Below are 15,785 nucleotides of genomic sequence, written 5' to 3'. Positions count from 1 at the left end.
ATATTGGTTGTGGGTAGGCAGGGAAAATAGAGGCAGGTTAACAGATACATGTACACATTATTACAAATTATGGTAAGGGCTGTATGAAATATGCCAAACATTTTAATGTTGTTAATAATCTAGAATTTATTTGAGTCTATGCTATCAAGAAAATAATTTCTGGGACCAGCAGTTAATGTAATGGCTATGTCGCTGGATTCCCATGTAGTTGACCGCAGTTCGAGTCTTGGACCCAGTGACTTAAACTCACGCCGGGGGCGTGTGCGTGCATGCCCAGGATCCTGAGAGGAGAATAGAGGAGAAGGGATTGTGGTGTGGCCATCCCCCCTGAGGAGTGATTTCTTGCTTTCTCTGCTTCTGTCTTTCTGGAGAGCATACGCGCCCTATGGCAAAAACCTCTCAAAAAAAAAAAATTCTGGGACCAGCAGTTAGCATAATGGCTATGTCGCTGGACTTCCATGTAGTCGACTGAGGTTCGAGTCCCGGACCTGGTGGCTTAAACTCACACCAGGCACATGTGCGTGCGTGCCCAAGATCACGAGAGGATAATGGAGGAGAAGGGATTGTGGCATGGCCATGCCCCTGGGGATGATTTCTCGCGTTCTGTCTCTCTGTCTCTCTCAGTCTGGCGAGTGCACGCACCCTATAGCAAAAACCTTTCAAATAGAGTATTTTTCTTTCTTTCTAGGTAAGTGGCTTTAGGATCACCTTTCTGAGTGGAATCTCTTCTTAAAATATAAGTTTTCTGGGGCCAGCAGGTGCCATGGTGGTTAAGGCTCTGGTCTCCCACTTGGCTGACTGTGGTAGGAGTCTTCGACCTGGTTGCTTGAAAATCGTGCTTGGTACATGTGCATGTGTGCCCCAAATCCCAGGAGAATGGAGACAAAGGGATTGTGGCATGGCTTTCCTCCCCGGGGATAGGGGAGATTTCTTAATTTCCCTGTTACTTTCTCTCTTTTCTCTTTGGTGAGCACATGTGCCCAATGGCAAAAACTGTAACATATACATACACACACACACACACACATATAAAATGTGTGTATATATGAATTGTCTAGCTATATTATTCTTCATAGCAAAATTGTAGTATTACCCCAGAACTGATTTAATGTTCTTGCTCACAAAATAACAAAATACAATGGTGTCTCAGTCTGTAGAACTTAGGTATTATAACACATCTGTCTAGAAGCTAATTAAAATGCATATTGTTCCTAAATTTTAGTTAGAATTAAGTAGACAGGATTGTCTAGCATGAACTTCAATTGCCTTTATTTTTAATTTCTTTGTAGATGCTTCAAATTACCATTGAACCTTTATTATCACTGATAATATATTCATGCAGTAGGTAACTTAGAGGTTGACTAGTTGCTGTTGCTGTATATTATTAATCCAAAGTAATGTGATATAGCCTTTAACATGTAAGAGGACTTAAGGAAATTATCTTGTCCACCATTTCAAGAGATTAGATGTATGGAAAAGACTTTTTAAAAAAATGAAGTGATGGGGTCAGGAGGTGACATGGTGATTAAGGGCGCTGGACTCCTACATGACAGAATGTGGTTTGAGTCCCGGACATGGCAGCTTCTTTCTCACTTTCCCCCCCCCCTCCATCTTCTTCTTCTTCTTTTTTTTTTTTCTCTCTCTCTAGTGAAATTAAATAAGGTAAAATAATTATTTTTAAAAATGAAGTGATTTAATAATGCTTTTATAAAAACGCTATAATGCCTTTAGTGCAATATATGTGATAAACCAAAATAATTTTTATTTTTTAAATATGTATCTATTTGATAGGTTCAAATTCTAAATGTATATATCTAAATATTTATAAATAATGGCTCATATTACATGCTTGCAAGTTATGAGAACAGAAAAATTAATGTTAAGAACTAGGAAATTTTGAAGTTACTTTGAGTTTTCTTTTAAATTAATTTAAAAGCCTTTCTGCTTATGATATTTTAGAGACATTACTGCTTAAAAGTAAAAACTGATATAAAAGCACATGGCAGTAACTTTCTAGACTAATCCTGTGTTTCTACTAAAAATATCTTTTGGGTGTGCATGACATTTGCCATCCTGTCTTACCAAGCCAGTAGAATATTTAATGATCTTTCATTGTATTCTGAAAAATAGATGTGTATTCTCTCTTTCTCACTCTCTCCTCCTTCTCTTGCCCTTTCTGGTACTTTGCCAGAAGCTGTCTGCTTCTTTCCTGGAGTCCGGTAATTGAAGGTAATTTTTTAGAAGATGGTTTCAATTATCTAAGCCAGTGGAATGTTTAACTGCCCCTTGCTATTGGTGAACTTGTTTACATTGGGATTTCAGATGAATTTAGATTACATGCAACCAGATGTTATCTGCTATGGTAACTTAAACAAAAAAAGTCATATAGGGGAGGAGCCTTTGTTACCATATTTAGGTCAACTGCCCTCAGATTTCATGGATATGTGCCCCTGGGGTAAAGTTTTGGGGTAAACTTCTGATCACAACCAGGGAACATCTAACTGGGAGAATATATGGTTTGTGTGCAATAAATAAGACCTTCTAATTTTCCATGTGTCTTTATAATATGTGATGCTGATCAGAAAAAGTTATGTATCACAAAAATATGTTGTCACCTATCTAGTTGTAGATAATAAAATTATAAACTCAAGGTTCATTCATTTTCCTTTTGTGCCTAAACTTCACAGATTTACAATCATGCTGCCCAGACAATAGAAAATAAATGTTGTGATATTTAACAAGAAAAATATATGAAGCTATAAAAGTCACCTGTGAAACAACTAAATGCTCTAGTCTGCAGACAATTGAAGACTTATTTCCTTAACTGACAGCTGAAGTGAAGGCTTAGTATGAGATATATTATTTGTAAAGGTTGAACTTTAAAATCTGAAAAAAAGTGGAATATACAGATCTTTGCTTAGAAAACAGATAAATTAGGGTATAATTCATCTTCATGAAAGAAATATTTGCTTTATCCAGAGATCCAGAATATACTTAATAGTTTTTATTTAAAAATAAGTTGGCTTTTGATGAGATTAATATATGAATTAATTTTCAAAGTTTAATTGTATACAAATTTTCAGAAAAATAAAGTATCTTGTTGAGTTTTAAAGAAAGCATCAGGTATTATTGTTCTTGCCTGCAGGTAGGGGAAGACCATCTAAGAGTTGCTTTAAGAATTAAATAAGAGAACATATACATATATTCATACATATATGTGCACACATACATGCATATATGCAATACTATACACACACACATATACACACAAAATTCAATATTCTTTTAATCTTAGCACTAGCTATATAGAACTTAGCATACCACCTGAGCATAGTTGCCATTCAATGGAATGAACTAAAAAAGAAGTGAAAGGATCATGATCTTTCCAAGTGTAAAAAGTAATGTCTAATATGATCTATGGCCTTCAAGAAATGTGGCTGCTCTCAAAATCATGGTCAAGTGCCCAGCCTTGGTAACACAGGCTGTAGGATGTTACTGCATGAGGCTGGGATACATGGGAGGCCTGGATTTAGTCCTGGACCAGCCAAACAGGCTGGGCATGGTAGTGTACATCTGCAATCCTAGTTAACTGGGAGGCTGGGAAGGAGGATTACAGTGTGGCAAGACACTCTCCTCTGGGAGGAAAACATTCTCTCTCCTCTTATTTAAAAAAAAAAAAAAAAAAAAGACAAAACATGGTTCAAGATGGAAAGGGTGGATTAGGGGTTGAAAAAAATTCTTGAGCTCTTTTTTTCACCACCTGTTCCTGTTCTACCAGGGCTTCTTGTTGTATTCACTCACAGGAAGGCAGATGGCAAGGGAGCAGGTTGAAATAGTAGGCATAGGGTCACCCACCCCAGGTGAAAAGCAGGGCAGATAACTGTGCAATTACATATGGAGAAGACAGAATAAAAACAGCACACCACTATCTCCCAGTGACCTAACCACAGCTGTTCTCATAATTTGAACTTGGTACAAAATTGCTATTGATTCAATTATTTTATCACTGTCATAAGTTATAGTCTTTCTAGACAATGACAAAGTAATTAGTAATTCGTGTATTATATATTAATAACTTAAACTTGGTTCTTTTTTCTAAAAAATTCTGATTATTGAGCAAATATATAATGAATATAAAATATAAATTATAATATTTATTTGATTTATTTTCAATATATACTGTATATATGGCCTCTTAATAGCCAACTGAATACTCAAAACACATTTGATAAATCACTGCCAAGTTGCAGAATTATTTTATTTTATTTATTTTTTTTGAGAGTTTTTTTCGCTATAGGGCACGCGTGCTCGCCAGACAGACAGAGACATAGAGACAGAAAGCGAGAAATCACCCCCCAGGGGAGATGGTCATGCCGCAATCCCTTGTCCTCTATTCTCCTCTCGGGCTCTTGGGCACGCATGCACATGCGCCTGGCGTGAGTTTTAAACCACCGGGTCCAGGATGCGAACCGCAATCGGCTACGTGGGAGTCCAGCGACATAGCCATTATGCTAACTGCTGGATCCCAGAATTATTTTAGAAATTAAATATAGAACATTGACTGTCATTTTTGTTTGAGTTTTACACATCCTATAGATTCATGTTTACAAATAAAATGTGGAGACATGGGGGAAGATTATTTGATAAGTATATGAAGAATTAAAATTTTTCAAAGAGTTTCCTAGACATAGGATCAGATTTGGATACATGTGTAAGGATATGTCAGCTGTGCTAGCTAGTGGATATATTTAGACAAATTGAGTTCATTGGTAGAACAATTGAATGGGGGGGGGGCGGAAGCCATTGAGGGCAATCATGAATGTCAGGGACAATGGAGGAGGAAGATGGGACATGGCAGAGGGTGGGGATGGGGAACCTAGGATGGCAAAACAAAAGGCAAGGTATGCAGGACACAAAAATTGGGAAATCATTTGCTGAGAACATATATGTTGATGTGCTTGATTGAGCCAATGCACAGTGTATTTTGGATGGAAAATTCATATGTGTGTTGTGATGAGAAAAGAAAAAAAAATTTATAATAATAATAAAAAAAAAAAAAAAGAGTTTCCTAGACAAGATGATAAATATAAAGTAAATGCTTAATTGAAACTAGAAGTTGAGTCTAAAAGAACCGTATATAAAGCTCATTAAATTTCAAAGGATTAAATTCATATACTTGTAATACTTAACAAATTCGTATAGAGTATAACCTCTGTGGAATTAAGCTAAATGTTAATAACAAAATGTGAAATTTAAAAAAAGTATATCTTAAATGATTATAAACTAAGTAATGAACTAAAGAGCTCATGGATTTAAAATGGATTAGAATAATAATTATTAGAAAATATTTTGAAATTAATGTTAATGAAAGTATTAAACACCAAAACTTATGGGAAACAGTTAAAGATGTGCCATAGAGGAAAACTTATAGCCTTAAAATAAAAGTTAGAAAGGCTGAAAAGTCATGATCTAAGCTTTTAGCTCAAGAAACTGACAAAATTACAGCAAAAGTAGAAGATAATCAAAAAGGTAAGAGAAAATTGATACACTAGAAAACACAGTAGAGAAAGTCACCAGTTTAAAGCTGATGTTTGGATTCAGTGCAGTAAAAATTTCAGCCACTGCATGTGAGTGTGTGTGTATGTGTAAGATAGCAGATGATTCTAAAAGTAGTGCAGAAAATACAGGGGAAATAATATAATCTTAAAGAATGACAAATATAATACATTTGTATTATTAAAGATGAAGAACTATTATAAAATTGTTGGAACTAGGCATAAATGAGGCTTTTGGAATTCTGATGATGTTTTATCACTTGATAATAAAACCAGCACACTACTTACTATCCCATGTACTGTATAATTATAACTGGGTTGATATAGGAAAGTATTCATTTTGTAAAAGTTAGCCTAGATATACAAAGTAAGTTTGATCTACTTTGTTGTATTATGTACTATATATCAATGAAGATATTTAAAGCCAGTATGACAAACTGTTAGAATTTGATGTAAGGGAATAGAGAATGCACAGATTATTTTCTATAAGCTTGCAATACTTGTAATAATTTTGGAAAAGATAATTCACATAAATATTTTGATTTAAGCTATATTTTGATTACAAATTTGTATTCTACAAAACAACTTTTGCCGTCACTGTCTTATATCATAATGTTTCTTTTGTCAGACCCTAGAAAAAGTATTTTTGGGCCAGCCTGTGGCTTAGTGGCTAGGCAGTTGGATCCCACACAGCCAACTCCATGGTTCAAATCTGGGACCAAATGACTTGAGAAATGTACCAGGCATGTGTGCATACATGCCTATAGAGTCCCAAGGGATTAGGGAGATGGAGGAGAAAGGGTTGCAATGGGGCCATCCCTCTAGTTGGGTGCTTTTTTACTTTCCCTCTCTCTATATCTCTCCAATAAGTACATGTACCCTCTGGTAAATGTTTAAAAAAGGAAAAAATTATTATGGAGTATGAAGACATCAAAAGTCTGGTAAATACTTTTGATTACAATATCCTTTGCATCTATGACGTGAAGAGTAATGGGAGTGGGGATGGTTCTGCAAAAAATTTAAATTGATAGTAGGTAAAATGTCTCAACACTAATGGAAAATGGCTGTTTAGGAAAGGCAGATACCCCAAATGCTTCTAGTACTACAACTGTCAGTGAGTAGATGTTCATTTGATAAACTACCATGTCACCTCTACAAGTGCTTTTGTATGAGGGAAGTTCACTCAACAGTCAGTTACTCAGAGTATGAGTATCCAGGCCTTCAGTTTTATCTTTCCTTTTGAGAGCCACTGTCTGAGGGATGAGAAGAGCAGCCCAGCACACTGTCCTATCATGTTTGCTGCTTACTTTTGGCTAAGAGAGGCCTCTGTTCCGGTTCCTCCAAAATATTCACAAATAGTCAAATTCCAGAATCAACTATAACTGTTTAACTATTGCATTTCAAAATGTATTTAAGAGCTATAATTATCATTATTTCATAATGATAAAATATCATTATTTTGAAATGCTTGTGGTGTAATGTAATATGCTTTTTGATTTACAGTTTGACTGAATTGATTTGAAAACAGAAGTTTAAAAATCTAAGTTGTGTGGTGTGGTGATTTATGTGCTGGATTGCCACATGGTCAATCATAGTTTGAGTCCTGGATCCAACAGCTTGAAGCTCATGACAGGTACATGTGGATGCTTGTCCAAAATCCTGAGAGAAGAATGGCGTAGGAGAGATTGTGGCATGACCATCCCCCTGGGGGGCTGATTTCTTGCTTTTCCTCTTTCAGTCTCTCTCTTGTGAGCTTATGTGCCCTATGGCAAAAATCTAAAAACAAACAAACAAACAAACAAAAAATATGAGCTGTGAGTTTTCTAATGAGGTTTTTTTGTTTGTTTGTTTTAGGAGTAGGGTTGTATCTAGAACATATCTCACTGGCTGATTTTTATAGTATTATGATCAATGAACATATTATTGTCTTCCATAATTTACTTAATATTGGGTGTGTACACCACCTCATATTAGACACCAGATTCAGAAAAAAAGTTAGGTTTATTGTAGATGCAAACTCAAATGCCTTAGAGGGGTCAGAGAGATAACCTAAATAGGCAGTGGTCATGTATAAGAAAAACAGCAAAAACAATAGCATCATAAAGGGAACCTGACCATTTGGCTCAGTGCCCTGAAGATAATAGGAGGTTGCATTAAACTGGAACTTTCTAAACTGGACAGATTGTACTTGACTCCAGATGTTTGTAGCCCTGTAGGAATTTGGGCCCAGTGCTATCAATTCTTGATTTTTTTTTTAAAAAAACTGAACTACCTCTTAAATAATATAAAATCATTCAACTTCAAAACTTATTCATTGGAAAGAAAGTAATGCACACTCTGTTGCTAACACAAACACAGTTTTGCTAAGCAAAATACTTCTTAAGGTTTCCTTTTGGTCATGGATCTATGAACCTTCAGCCATTTGTCATAGTCAGGGGAAATGTGGTTCACAATTTACATGAAAGATATGAAACAACACTAATCACTCCGTGCATTTATTTCTTGATGCATTCATGTAATAGCGTTTACTCAGAATCTTCTAGGCTCCATGCTCTGTGTGAATTACTAGGGTTATATCTTAGTCTATGATTGTGTTGCTGAACAGAAATATCTGAGGGTAGGTGATTTATAAAAAACAGAGGTTTATTTGGTTCATGATTCTGATGACTAGAAAGTTCAAAGGCATGAAGCTAGCTTCAGAAACTTCCCATGCTACTCATAAAATGGTAAAAAAAAAAAAAAGAAAAAAGAAAAAAAAAAGTCAGCAGATACAAATAGAGAAAAAACTGGGGGCAGACATCTTCCAACAGCCTGGTCTTGGGGAAACCAACTCTTCATGAAAGCAAGAATATACAACCTTTCATGAAACTGCATGAATTCATTCATGATAATGGTGCCCTCATGATCTAAACACGACCCATTAAGCTTCACCTCTTAAGGGTCTCACCATCTATTAACACCATTACCTTAAGGGACCAAATTTACGCAACCCATGAATCTTTGGGGAACAAATCCTTATCTAAACTACAGCAGTTTACAAATATGAACACAATATTTTCTATTGTCAAGCAGCCCTTGGTCTGGGAAGAGAAACAAATTAATAGATTTGTTATTAAACAAAATATTAGAATCTAATAGAAATAAGGACAATAAGGATATTAGTATGCAAGAATTTCAGAGGATAAAGATGGCTGACATTTTGTTAAGTCCACCCAAAATAATTAACTCCTCTTTATATTGCATAAATATGCCCTATCTATCTAAGACTAACCTTTAACTGAGTCATAAGAAGCAGAAACAAGTCACAAAAGTACCTCAAGACAACTTTTTTTAAATTGTTAGAGTACGTGTATATTTGCCGGAGAGACAGAGGGAGAAAACTCCTGTCAGTGAAGCATGGTCATGAAGCAATTCCATCTCCTCCATGTCTCTATCCCGTTTGGATTTTTGACACACACACACACACACACACACACACACACACACACACACCTGGAATATTTTTCAAACTTCTGGGGCTGAAATTCAAATTACCCTCAGCCATGTGGATTATGGCTCCCTTAATCATTAGGCGACAGAGCCAAACCTTACCTCAAATTAACTTTTTTTTCCCATGTGTATGTAATCACTGGAGAAAGAGACAGAGACACAGAGAGGAAAAGTGAAAAATCACCCTCCAGAGAGGATGGCCATGCTGCAATTCTTTCTATTCTCTTTTTGGGATTTTGCGCATGCATGAACACGTGCTTAGAGTAATTTTTTTCCTTCTTTTTTTTTAAAAAGAGAGACAGAAAGAGCCAGAGAGACTGAAGTGAGAAGTCATCCTTCATGATTGATGGCTGTGCCACAATCCCTTCCCTTTAATTTTCCTCTCAGGACTTTGGGCATGCACACACATGCACCCAGCATAAATTTTAAGCCACCTAGTCCAGAACCACAGCCAACTACGTGGGAGTCCACCAATGTAATCAGTATGCCGTCTGCTGGTCTCCAGAGTAATTTTCAAGCCACTGAGTCCGGGACTTGGTCAGCCACATGGGAATCCAGCACTTTAACCATCATGCCACCTGCTAGCCCCACAAATTAATTTCTAAAGGAAATAGTACTGTAATAGAAGTGTGCGAATGACTCAGAAATTCTTATTAATTCGTTATTTCAACAGAATTTTATGGCGTGCGTGTGTATGCGTGCACACGTGTGTGTGTGTGTATTTTCTTGCTACAGTACACATGCGCTCACTAGACAGAGAGAGGGAAAGTGAGAAATAATCCCCCCCAGGCAGATGGCCATGCCACAATCCATTCTCTTCTCCATTCTCCTCTTGGGATCATGGGCAAGTATGCTCACATGCCTGTTGTCTTTTTTTGTTTGTTTGTTTTGCTATAGTGTGTGTGCTCGCCATAGAAACAGAGAAACAGAAAGCTATGAATCATCCCCTGGGGGGATGGCCACACCTGGGGGATGATTTATAGCTCCACTCTCCTCTCGGGATTTTGGGCACTCATGTACAAGCACCCTGTGTGAGATTTAAATCACTAGGTCTGGGACTCGAACCACAGTTGACTACGTGGGAGTCCAGTGACATAGCCATTATGCCATCTGATGGTCCCAACCTGGTGTGTTATTTTTAACTCACTGGGTATGGGACTCAGACCACTAAGTCAGCCATGTGGGATCCAGTGCCTTACCCACCACACCACCTGCTAGCCCTTAGAATATGTTTCCATACTAACTGAGCAGGGTTATTTCTTTTAAAACAGGTATATTATCAGATAGCTGTTTATGTGTGTGCACACACATTCAGTCACGTGGTGTTTTATTTCTTTTGCACTAATGGCAACCTTATTGTAGCTCTAAGTTAAAGAATATCAACAACTACTTCTTTTTCCACCTTCAAATTGTAGCGCAGTTACAAAGAAAGCACTTAAGTGAATAAATTGTGTCAATTCTAGAACTCTTAGTTGTGATAAAAATGGAAACTACATGCTCTGAGAATGGTGGATCAAGTACTATTCAAAATGCTTACTGTTAAGTGTAATATATTCATCAATGTAAGCAGGAAACGTCCCAACACCCAAATTCTGAGAATATCTTTATTAGCATTCACTCTGCTGCATAAAACTTCATAGACTTAAAGGAGAGAGCATTTGGTAACTGAATACACACACACACACACACACACACACACACACACACTCAAACTTTTCCTTGAGGCAATTTTCCCCAAAGTATGATATTGTGAGGAGTGAGGAGGAAGTTAAGGGTTGCTCCTTGAAAGTAATTTTGTATTTCTAGGTGTAAGAATAATATATTCATTTGTGATAAAAATCTAGATATGAATGATGTAATGAAGTATCGGTTGAAATAATGAGATGGGAAGCTCCAAAGTCCTCCTGGCTGTTTGCTAAATAAAATAACTACCTTCAAAAATAAAAAAAAAAAAGTTAAAAAAATTCTGTCAAAGATAAACCCTTTGGTATTTTATAGCAAGTGCTATTGACAGAAGAGAAGACACTGGAATTTCCTATGACTATAGTTGGTGTTTAAGAGTGTAATTTTTAGCATGTCTTTCATCATCGTAATAAGATGGTAATGATTAAATTTACCTGCAAAAGCCCAAGGCACTTGTTTGTTTCATGGGAACTTCCAAGTGTCTTGTGTACAGACTTGTTCAAGTGGGAATTCATGAATGCAAGAACAATAAACTCTAGCTTATCTCACACAGCCAAGGAACGGTATGTCCTACTTAATGTCATTGGAGAACTGTTGTGTAAACCATGCATTTTAATTTTCAAAGACTAAAGTCTGGTTAACATTAAAGCTACACATACATGGCCAGTAGCTTGCCTTGATACAATAGTGGAAGTTTTTCTCCTTTATTCCCTACGTAGTAACTCTTTTATCTTTAGGTGCTTTGTTGTTTTTGATTAGAATTTACTCATGGGCCAATCCTTCCTATCATGGTTCTCAAAGTATACGACTGTCCTAGCCCTCAGAGAATACCAGAATTTTTGCTGTGCTTCAGTCAAATTACTCTTAACAAGCTGCTATTCCTTCAGGGCTGTTCTGGGTGACATCCTTGTTGAACCAGTTTGAGCTACAGTGTTTTGGTTGATAATTGTGTAACACATGACCTTTCCTCAGTGATAGTTTATTTAGAGAGCTTGATTTTGTCTATCACAACTAATTAGAATAAACTATTCAAAATCATGTAATTATATAACCTCTTGTAACTCAGAAACCTTATAATTGGGATCGGCAAGTAGCATAGTGGTTAAGGTGCTGGATTCCCACATGCTGACCCCTGTTTGAGTCGCTCACCCCTGTTTGAGTCTCAGACCCAGTGGCTTAAAAATAATCCTGGGGATGTGTGTATATGTGCCCAAAGTCCTAAGAAGAAAATGGAGGAGAAGGGATTACAGTGTGGCCATCCCTCCTAGGGGGTCATTTCTCTCTCTCTGTCCCTCTGGTGAGTGCATGCTCCCTATAGCAAAAATCTCTCTCTCAAAAAAAAAAACAAAAAAAAAAAAAAAAAAAAAAAAAAAAAAAAAAAAAAAAAAAAAAAAAAGAAAGAAAGAAAGAAAGATCTCTGGCCTAAATTCTTCACTTCTATAAACACAATAATTGCATTATTCAATACTCGTAGTGTCCTGGGCACTATCCTAGGTGTCTTCCAAAAGTTATCATTACAAGCATACAAATATGTACTGTACACTGAACTACAATTTACTCTTAAAATAGGAGATTCTGTTATTCGTGAAAACATAGATGAACTGAGGACATTACTTTAAGTGAAATAAGTCGGTTACAAGAAGATAAATATCTTTTATTTCACTTATATGTGAAATCCAAGAACATCTAATTCATGTAAACAGATAATAAAAGGGTAGTTCCCAGGGGTCAGGGTAGTGGTGGGGAAATGGGGTGATGTTGATCAAAGGGTACAAACCTGCAATTATAAGATGAGTATGTTTTGGACACTTAATTTACAGCATATTGACTGTAGTTAATATCAATGTATTGTTTACTTCAAATTTGCTAAGGGACTGGATCTTAAGCATTCTTACCACATACACACACACACACACACACACTCACTCACACACACAAACACAAGATAACTATGTACAGTAATGGATACATTAATTAGTTTAATTGTAATAATTTCACAATGTATATTTATTTCAAAACAACACTGTACTCCTTGAATATATATAATTTTTGTCAATTATACTCCCAACTGAAATACACACACACACACACACACACACACACACACACATACAAAACAAAACAAAACTAAGATGAACTCTGTAGAAGCTTTGGAAGTCTCACCCCATAAAAGTGTCAAAAGCACAAGATCACCTTCCTTTCTCTCAGTGCAATGTCTATCTTTTGATCATCGTATGTGCTCTTGTCCTGGTTTAGAAAGTCTGGGTGCTTCACTCCCACCAGTTGAGATGTGCACTTATTATGATCCCATTTTCTCTCAAACTTGTTTATGCCAAGAAATTAACCTGGGACTAGTCCAGTATGAATGCGTTTCTCTGAAGGCTGTGGATTAAAAATAGATGCAATAACAAACACACAAAGACACACAACTGTAGAAAAGCCAGGATTGGGTGGGCACAGCTTCTCCAATGGAGAAGTTGAGACCAGTACCAGCCTCAGGTTTATTCTTTTATGGGGCAGAAAATGGGGGAAGGGGAAAATGGGATGCAAAAGGAATGGGGAAGAAGGAAGTGGAATGCAAAGAGAATAAGGGATGAGAAATTGGAATGCAAAGCCAGTTGTTTTTTGGATGTAAATCGACTGAAGATGTGAAAATGACTGGGGCCATATCATTTCTCTGATCCTTTTGGGGGACAATTTGATAAACACTTGTGACTTCCTTTAGCTGATTTAGAAAGTCTGGGTGCTTCACTCCCACCAGTTGAGTTGTGCACTTATTATGATCCCATTTTCTCTCGAACTTGTTTATCCCGAGAAATTAAATAATTTAATGTTATGTGAACAAAAAATTATTTTTCTATAAAACTAAAGTCCAGGGCTTTGCAAAAGTGTGATAAAATCTAGTTACTTTCAAAAATGCTGTTGGGCCAGCTTATGTGGGTTAAGGTGACTGGATCCTACATGGCCACATATGTGTACAGTCCTGACCCAGGGGCTTAAGAAACATGCTGGATTCATATGTGTATATGCCCAAACTCCTAAGAGGAGGGAGAAAAGAAAGAATAGTGGATTGTGGCATGGCCATCCTCCATAGGGGGGGTTTTCTCAGTCCTCACACTCCTGCCCCAGTGAGCACATGTGCCCTCTAGCAAATTAAAAAATACGTTATCAAAGTAGGTATAGTTAAAACCTTTGTAGCGGAGTGGGCATAAATCGTAAGTCCCTAGGATAATTCTCTACTCGGATTGCCTTGTGATACAGGGTACTCTCTCTCGTTCAACCTCAGAGAGACTGGAAAACATAACAACGTACCAAGAGAGGAATTCTAGGTATTTTAAGTTAAAAGAGATTTAATACAATTAGGTGCTCAGGATATAGCAAAAATGTGCAGGAAGATGGGGCTGTCTCTTGGCCTTCTAGGAATGACTTATAAAATAATACTCAGAAACCAGCCCACTAGGGAAGGGGCTACTCTTCAAGAAAATCACCACTATACCTGCCTTTTGATACTCTCAAGAACTCTGCTACAGGGAACATCATTAACTCTGTGACCAGGCTTGGTAGTCAGAAACAGCCAGAGAGCTCCCTTCCTGCATCTGCCCTCCTTCCAAAACCTTGTTCTGGCAAACCCAATAGAAAATCCTGATTTTTCATTTGAATCCTAACTCCAGGAAAACTATAGAATCTGGAGCGTTTTGCCATGTGCGGTGGAGAAAAGCTAACTAAAATGGGTGTGGGATTGATGATGGGTGTCAAACCACAAATCAAATTTATCTACAGAAGAATAGACATTGACCATGAAAAAAAAAAGTACACTAATATAGTGTTAAATCTTTAGTTAAAAAAAAATAAAAGTTTGGGACCAGCAGGTGGTGTGGTGTTTTAGAGTGCTGGACTCCCACATGGCTGATCATGGTTAAAGTCCTGGACCTGGTGGCTTGCTTTCTCACTTTCTCTCTCTGTCTCTCACTCTCTCTCCCTCTGTCCCTCTCTGACCAAATTGAAACTAACTAAATAAATTTAAATAAAATAATTATTTTTTTTAAAAAGTTAAAGTTATATAACATTTCATTGACCAATTATGAAACTATGGAAGAGTCTTACAGAACAATTAAAATCTTATTATACTGTTTTTCCTTTAAAGGATATATTAGAACCAATGAAACATGATATGTATGACTTTTTTTCTCCTCCTATGACAAAAACCTAAAAAAGGAGGAAAAGTGAAAAATCACCCCCAAGGGAGGATGGCCATTCCACAATCCCTTTTCCTCCCTTTCCTCAGAATTTTGGGCATGCTTACACATGTGCCCAGCATGATTTTTTTCATCTTTTTTTTTTTTTTAATTAAAGGTATTTGTTATAGGGTGTGTGTACTTGCCGAGAGAGAGAAAGAGGACAGAAAGACAGAAAGCGAGACATCACCACATGGGGGAATGGTCATGCTTCAGTCTTTTCTCCTCTATTCTCCTCTCAGGATTCTGGGCACACATGCACTCATGCCTGCTGTGAGTTTTAAGCCACCAGGTCTTAGACTCTAACCGTGATTGACTACATGGGAGTCCAGCAACGTAATCATTATGCCATCTGTTGGTCCCCAGGGATGATTTTCAAGCTTCTGGGTCTGAGACTCAAATTGTGTTGGCCATGTGGCTGTTCAGAACCCCAACCACTGTGCCACCTGCTGGTTCCAATATGTATAATTATTTATTTCTTTAAATTGTTTAAGTGTTACTTTTAATTGACACATAATAATTGTACATACTTGTGGGGTACAGTGCAATATTTTGAAATACATTCACAATATGCAATGATCAAAGCAGGCTAAGCAGCCTATCCATCATCTCAAACATTTATCATTTCTTTGTGTTGAGAATATTCAAAATCCTCTCTTTAAACTATATTCACCCTATAGTGCTATAGAATATCAGAACTTATTCTTCCTGTCCAGCTGTAATCTTATATCCATTAGCCAACTCATTTTCCCCATCCCTATCTTCCCCTACTCTTCTCAGCCTCCAATAATTCTTATTCTACTTTCTATTTGTCTTTTTTTTT

General features: G+C 36.9%; 1 protein-coding gene across 1 annotated transcript in view; it reads left to right on the top strand.

The window, feature by feature from the left end:
* Positions 1–15,785, top strand: part of LOC102484555 (mono-ADP ribosylhydrolase 2) — a 1,480,331-nt gene that overhangs the window by 1,117,399 nt on the left and 347,147 nt on the right. The gene's annotated exons all lie outside the window — the stretch shown is intronic.

Source organism: Tupaia chinensis, unplaced genomic scaffold, assembly GCF_000334495.1.
Source record: "Tupaia chinensis unplaced genomic scaffold, TupChi_1.0 Scaffold000101_1, whole genome shotgun sequence".
Classification (NCBI taxonomy): Eukaryota; Metazoa; Chordata; class Mammalia; order Scandentia; family Tupaiidae; genus Tupaia; species Tupaia belangeri.
The sequence above is the reverse complement of the archived record's forward strand: the minus strand, read 5'-3'. Positions and strand labels throughout refer to the sequence as shown.